We start from the raw sequence: 8652 nt of genomic DNA, 5'->3' as shown, positions 1-8652 counted from the left end.
CCACTTATTGGCTTAATATGCCATGTTATATATTTTTTTACATTTTTAACTGTTATAGAGGCAAATTTTGTCCGATCTGTCTGAAATTTTTCATACTTCTTAAGAGTCACATGTTCTGACTTGTTTTTATTAAAGAGATATAGGCTTTTGGAGACACTTGGTCAAGGCTACATATTGAAGTGACACTATTATAGCCATCCAAATGAAGAAGTTATACTTTTTCTGATAATTATTGATCTAGAGAGTCCAGAGAATTGCACTGCACTGGTTTTGAACATTATTATATGAACATTATATGATTATATGAAAATACCATTTACAGCCAATACGGGCAATTTACCATATAATATATGATTTTAAAGCTTTTTAACAGTTATAGCGCCACCTATCGTCCGATCTCCATAGAAATTTTCATGCTTGTTAATGATGTTATGTCACATATGCTGACCAATTTTTGTGAAGTTCTGAGTTTTTATTTAGGATTTATAGGCTTTTTAATGTATTTTGACACGCCCATTTTATAAATTACCCTATTACAGCCATCCAAATGCAAAAGTTCAACTTTTTTTCGATAATTATTGATCTAGAGAGTCCAGAGAATTGTCCTAGACTGGTCTGGTTCCGATCGGGCAAAAAACCTAGGACTAGTTCGCAAAAGTAGGTTTTTAACATATTAATGAATAATTAATGAACAGTTTGATTGACAGCAATGGTTCTTGAGGCAAAGTTGTTCAGGATGAGGAGATCTATCAAATGATATGCATATTGTGTGGATATTTGTAACACCACGTGATTACAGAGCCGTAAAACTCGTTAGCGCCAACTAGTGGCCGATTTCTTTCAAAATTCTTACAGACCTTTAGGGCCATGAGCCGAACATGCCCATTGAGTTTCGTTCCGATCGGCCTCCGTTAACCTTGTCTAATAGGTGCTCAAACTTCGTTGGCCGATGGCGGCCATGTTTTTTGAGATACGCCAATGTCCTCATACACATACATGGCACCTTGGACCAAGACACTGCATACCAATTTTCAAGTCAATCGGACTAACGGTCAGGTGGTTATAGCCTGTTTTATGTTTTTTTCATTTTATAGCGCCACCATGAGGCCAATCGTCGCGATTTTTTTACTGTGACCCCAGAGTAAGCTCATACACATGTGTACCAAGTTTGGTGAAGATACCTCATTTACATCGGGAGTAATAGCCATTTTAGTAAAATAGGCCCCTCCCACAACGTACGTTTTGGCGCCCCTTAGCGACCGTGAATCGAAATTTCCACTTTTTTTCGATAATTATTGATATTCAGTCTCCAGAGAACATTTCTGCACTAGTTTGGTTCCAATCGGGCAAAAAACCAGGGACTAGTTCGCAAAAGTAGATTTTTGACAAAATTCAAAATGGCGGAAAATCTATCATGGCAGAAATGAAATCGGAGATATACGTTTTGTTCGTCAGGCGTCCAGCTTTCCAATGATATAAGACACTTGAGTCTACGACATACGGTCTAGGAGTTATGAGCAGTTTCGCGCTTTTGGTTGTTATAGCGCCACCTATGGGCCAATCAGGGTCATAATCTCTGAACCTTTCCTCGATTTTTGTACTACCATCTGTCAAAGTTTCAAAGTTCCAGCTCTTACGGTTTGGGCTGCACGATGCGTTTTACGGCGGAATAATAATAATAATTAAAGCTGCAAGCAGCATTTATCGGGGTTCAAGCAGTTAAGGCCTTTAAGCACACAAGCATCAAAAGACATTAAGTTTTATTTAGCAGGCATTTAACAATTGACATAATAGACGGAAAAGACCATTTACAGCCAATACAGGCAGTTTACCATGGGAAATATATGGTTTTAAAGCTTTTTAACAGTTATAGCGCCACCTTTGGTCCGATCTCCATAAAATTTGGCATGCTTGTTAATGATGTTATGTCACATATGCTCACCAATTTTTGTGAAGTTCTGAGTTTTCATTTATGATTTATAGGCATTTTAGTGTATTTTGCCAAGCCCCTTTTGTAAATTACCCTGTTACAGCCAGGCAAATGCAAAAGTTCAACTTTTTTTCGATAATTATTTATCTAGAGAGTCCAGAGAATTGTCCTAGACTGGTCTGGTTCCGATCGGGCGAAAAACCAGGGACTAGTTCGCAAAAGTAGGTTTTTAACATATTCATGAATATTTAATGAACTGTTTGATTGACAGCAATGGTTCTAGAGGCAAAGTCGTTCAGCATGAGCAGATCTATCATATGATATGCATTTTGTGACGATAAGTGTAACACCACGTGATTACAGAGCCATAAAACTCGTTAGCGCCAACTAGTGGCCGATTTCTTTCAAAGTTCTTACAGACCTCTAGGGGCTTGAGCCGAACAGGCCCACTGAGTTTCGTTCTGATCGGCCTCCGTTAACCTTGTCTAATAGGTGCTCAAACTTCATTGGCCGATAGCGGCCATGTTTTTTGAGATACACCAATGTCCTCATAGACATACATGGCACCTTGGACCAAGACACTGCATACCAATTTTCAAGTCAATCGGACTAACGGTCAGGTGGTTACAGCCTGTTTTATGTTTTTTTCATATTATAGCGCCACCATGAGGCCAATCACCGCGATTTTTTTACTGTGACCTCAACTTGAGCTCTTACATATGTGTACCGAGTTTGGTGAAAATATCTCATTTCGTTCACGAGTTATAGCCATTTTTGTATAATTAGCTCCGCCTCCTGCGAACGTTTTGATACCCTTTAGCAACCGTGGATCGAAATTTTACATTTTTTTCGATAATTATTGATATTCAGACTCCTGTGAATATTTCTGCACTGGTTTGGTTCCGATCGGGCGAAAAACCAGGGACTAGTTCGCAAAAGTAGGTTTTGGACAAAATCCAAAATGGCGGGAAAATTTGCATACCGGAAATGAAATCCTTGAGGCCTTTTTTGTTCGGCTTGACCCAAGGATTCCAAAGATATAAGACACTTGAGTCTGTGACAAAGGGTTGATGAGATTTAAGCAAAAATATGCAATTTTTTTGTTTTTTGCACTGTAGCGCCACCTATTGGCCAATCTAGCTCATATTCTCTGAACCTCTCCTCGATTTTTGTACTACCTTCTGGCCAAGTTTCAAGTCTCTAGCACTTACGGTTTAGGCTGCACGATGCGTTTTACGGCAGAATAATAATAATAATTAAAGCTGCAAGCAGCATTTATCGGGGTTCAAGCAGTTAAGGCCTTTAAGGCATTTAAGCACAAAAGCATCAAAAGTTATTAAGATTTATTTAGCAAGCATGTAACCACTGACATAATAGATGGAAAAGACCATTTACAGCCAATACAGGCAATTTGCCATGGGATATATATGGTTTTAAAGCTTTTTAACAGTTATAGCGCCACCTATGGTCCGATCTCCATAAAATTGTTTACTGTGACCTCAAATTGAACCCATACACATGTGTACTGAGTTTGGTGAAGATATCTCATTTACTTCTTGAGTTATAGCCATTTGAGTAAAATAGGCTCCTCCCACAACAATTTGCCACATTCTAGAATTATTTAATATGATTCTAGCATGATTTACTATCATATACCATGTTCCAGAATGATTTATTAGGATTCTAGCATGATTTACCTTGATACACCTCATTTCAGTATTATTTACTATGATTTACAATGTTTCTAGCATGATTAACCACATTACTAGCAATTATGTGAAGTGTCAGTGCAAATGAGGTGATGAACACTGACAAAATATTATTGTGTTATAATAGTTAGTTATATACGTGATTTTTAGTGTGTATTCAAGTATGAATGCAAGCACATGTTGAAATATTTCATTAATAAGTAGAATGGCCAGCAGAGGGCAGTAGAAGACCACTTATTGGCTCACTTTCACTTTAAACCAGTTTTCTGCACTAAAGCAAACCAGTTTATCCATGTTAACTCAATGCATGCTTACACACACACACACACACACACACACACACACACACACACACACACACACACACACACACACACACACACACACACACACAGCATAGTTAACCATGATTTACCATGATTTACCACATTACTAGCAATTATTTGAAGTGTCAGTGCAAATAAAGTGATTAACACTGACAAAATATGATTGTGTTATAATAGTTATTGCTATATAAGTGATTTTTAGTGTGTATTCAAGTATAAATGCAAGCACATGTGTGTAACATGTAATTTAATTAATAAGTAGAATGGCCAGCAGAGGGCAGTAGAATACCACTTATTGGCTCACTTTCACTTTAAACCTCATGATTTTGACCAGTTTTCTGCACTAAAGCAAACCAGTGTTTCCATGTTAACTCAATAATGCATACTTGCTACATATGCTACACACAATAATGCTACACACACACACACACACACACACACACACACACACAAATGTTTCAGTGATATTGGTGTCACATTCACCTTCATCACATTCACCTTCTGTCTTCATCACATTCACCATCTGTCGTCATCACCTGCACCTGCTCCTCATCACCCTCCTCATCATCACCTGCTCCTCATCATCATAACCGTCACCTGTTGTCCTTGTCTTGATCTGTGTATTTAAGTTCCCCTCTCATCCATTATCATTGTCGGTTATTGTTTGTGCACTAGCACTCTGTTATGTTTGTTTTCATGTTGGAAAATAAAACCTTTGTTATATTTGTACCACACACACACACACACACACACACACACACACACACACACACACACACAAACACACACACAAACACACACACCGTCATTTATCATGATTTACCATGGCTGATACCAATACCAATATGAGAAAATGACTATTTTAAACAGCAGGGGGCAGTAAAATACCACTTATTGGCTTAACATGCCATTAATTCATATCATTTTCACCTTTTTAACTGTTATAGAGGCAAATTTTGTCCGATCTGTCTGAAAATTTTCATGCTTGTTCAGGGTGATATTTCACACGTTCTGACTTGTTTTTAAGAAGGTCTGAGCATTGATTAAAGAGATATAGGCTTTCGGGGACACTTGGTAAAGGCCAGATTTTGAAGTGAACCTATTATAGCTATCCAAATGAAGTAGTTCAACTTTTTCTGACAATTATTGATCTAGTGAGTCCAGAGAATTGTATTGCACTCGTTTTGAACATTATGATATGAAAATTATATGATCAGAGATGGAAAAGACCATTTACAGCCAATACAGGCAGTTTACCATAGGAAATATATGATTTTAAAGCTTTTTAACAGTTATAGCGCCACCTATCGTCCGATCTCCATAGAACTTTTCATGCTTGTTAATGATGTTATGTCACATATGCTGACCAATTTTTGTGAAGTTCTGAGTTTTTATTTAGGATTTATAGGCTTTTTAATGTATTTTGACACGCCCATTTTATAAATTACCCTATTACAGCCATCCAAATGCAAAAGTTCAACTTTTTTTTGATAATTATTGATCTAGAGAGTCCAGAGAATTGTCCTAGACTGGTCTGGTTCCGATCGGGCAAAAAACCTAGGACTAGTTCGCAAAAGTAGGTTTTTAACATATTAATGAATAATTAATGAACAGTTTGATTGACAGCAATGGTTCTTGAGGCAAAGTTGTTCAGGATGAGGAGATCTATCAAATGATATGCATATTGTGTGGATATTTGTAACACCACGTGATTACAGAGCCGTAAAACTCGTTAGCGCCAACTAGTGGCCGATTTCTTTCAAAATTCTTACAGACCTTTAGGGCCATGAGCTGAACATGCCCATTGAGTTTCGTTCCGATCGGCCTCCGTTAACCTTGTCTAATAGGTGCTCAAACTTCGTTGGCCGATGGCGGCCATGTTTTTTGAGATACGCCAATGTCCTCATACACATACATGGCACCTTGGACCAAGACACTGCATACCAATTTTCAAGTCAATCGGACTAACGGTCAGGTGGTTATAGCCTGTTTTATGTTTTTTTCATTTTATAGCGCCACCATGAGGCCAATCGTCGCGATTTTTTTACTGTGACCCCAGAGTAAGCTCATACACATGTGTACCGAGTTTGGTGAAGATACCTCATTTACATCGGGAGTTATAGCCATTTTAGTAAAATAGGCCCCTCCCATAATGTACGTTTTGGCGCCCCTTAGCGACCGTGAATCGAAATTTCCACTTTTTTTCGATAATTATTGATATTCAGACTCCAGAGAACATTTCTGCACTGGTTTGGTTCCAATCGGGCAAAAAACCAGGGACTAGTTCGCAAAAGTAGGTTTTTGACAAAATTCAAAATGGCGGAAAATCTATCATGGCGGAAATGAAATCGGAGATATACGTTTTGTTCGTCAGGCATCCAGCTTTCCAATGATATAAGACACTTGAGTCTACGACATACGGTCTAGGAGTTATGAACAGTTTCGCGCTTTTGGTTGCTATAGCGCCACCTATGGGCCAATCGGGGTCATAATCTCTGAACCTTTCCTCGATTTTTGTACTACCATCTGTCAAAGTTTCAAAGTTCCAGCTCTTACGGTTTGGGCTGCACGATGCGTTTTACGGCGGAATAATAATAATAATAATAATTAAAGCTGCAAGCAGCATTTATCGGGGTTCAAGCATTTAAGGCCTTTAAGCACATAAGCATTTAAGACATTAAGTTTTATTTAGAAAGCTTTTAAACACTGAAATAATAGATGGAAAAGTCCATTTACAGCCAATACAGGCAATTTACCATAGGAAATATATAGTTTTCAAACCTTTTTAACAGTTATAGCGCCAGCTATGGTCCGATCAACATGAAATTTGGCATGCTTGTTTAGAATATTATGGCACATATGCTCACCAATTTTCGTGAAGTTCTGAGTTTTCGTTTAGAATTTATAAGCTTTTGAGTACATTTTGCCACACCCATTTTCATTATGACCCAATTATAGCCATACGAAAAATTCAAAAGTTCAACTTTTTTTCGATAATTATTGATCAGGAGAGTCCAGAGAATTTTCCTAGACTGGTCTGGTTCCGATCGGGCGAAAAACCAGGGACTAGTTCGCAAAAGTAGGTTTTTAACATATTCATGAATAATTAATGAACAGTTTGATTGACAGCAATGGTTCTTGAGGCAAAGTTGTTCAGGATGAGGAGATCTATCAAATGATATGCATATTGTGTGGATATTTGTAACACCACGTGATTACAGAGCCGTAAAACTCGTTAGCGCCAACTAGTGGCCGATTTCTTTCAAAATTCTTACAGACCTCTAGGGGCTTGAGCCGAACATGCCCACTGAGTTTCGTTCTGATTGGCCTCCGTTAACCTTGTCTAATAGGTGCTCAAACTTCATTGGCCGATGGCGGCCATGTTTTTTGAGATACACCAATGTCCTCATAGACATACATGGGGCCTTGGACCAAGACACTGCATACCAATTTTCAAGTCAATCGGACTAATGGTCAGGTGGTTATAGCCTGTTTTATCTTTTTTTCATGTTATAGCGCCACCATGTGGCCAATCGCCGCGATTTTTTTACTGTTACCTCAGATTGACCTCTTACATATACGTACCGAGTTTGGTGAAGATACCTCATTTACTTCTGGAGTTATAGCTGTTTTAGTACAATAGGCTCCTCCCACAACATACATTTTGGCGCCCCTTAGCGACCGTGAATCGAAATTTCTACTTTTTTTCGATAATTATTGATATTCAGTCTCCAGAGAACATTTCTGCACTGGTTTGGTTCCGATCGGACGAAAAACCTAGGACTAGTTCGCAAAAGTAGGTTTTTAACAAAATTCAAAATGGCGGAAAAATTTGCATACCGGAAATGAAATCGGAGATATACGTTTTGTTCTTCAAGTATCCAGCTTTCCAATGATATAAGACACTTGAGTCTACGATATACGGTCTAGGAGTTATGAACAGTTTCGCGCTTTTGGTTGCTATAGCGCCACCTATGGGCCAATCGGGGTCATACTCTCTGAACCTCTCCTCGATTTTTGTACTACCATCTGGCAAAGTTTCAAGGTTCCAGCTCTTACGGTTTGGGCTGCACGATGCGTTTTAGCGGAGAAGAAAAATAATAATAAAAATCAGTACAATTACAATAGGGTTTCAGCACTTCGTGCTTGAACCCCTAATTAAAGCTGCAAGCAGCATTTATCGGGGTTCAAGCAATTAAGGCCTTTAAGGCATTTAAGCACAAAAGCATCAAAAGTTATTAAGATTTATTTAGCAAGCATGTAACCACTGACATAATAGATGGAAAAGACCATTTACAGCCAATTCAGGCAGTTTACCATGGGAAATATATGGTTTTAAAGCTTTTTAACAGTTATAGCGCCACCTATGGTCCGATCTCCATAAAATTGATTACTGTGACCTCAAATTGAACCCATACACGTGTGTTCTGAGTTTGGTGAAGATATCTCATTTAATTTTTTCATTGTGAATAATTTAATGAATGATTGAAGTTATACTTTGTGTTATATTATAACTATTTTTGAAGATAAAATGATTTATTTATTTTGAGACTGATTTCAATTTTTAATTATAATAATTAGCTGAAAGAACTAGTCAATAATAAACTTGACTTGGCCTATAGGGAATTGTGAACATGTTTTTTTTTTTTTTAATGGACTTTGTGATATGTCATATGACATATTGTGC

This window comes from Rutilus rutilus, assembly GCF_951802725.1.
Source record: "Rutilus rutilus genome assembly, contig: SCAFFOLD_52, whole genome shotgun sequence".
NCBI classification, from domain to species: Eukaryota; Metazoa; Chordata; class Actinopteri; order Cypriniformes; family Leuciscidae; genus Rutilus; species Rutilus rutilus.
Note: the sequence above shows the minus strand (reverse complement) of the source record.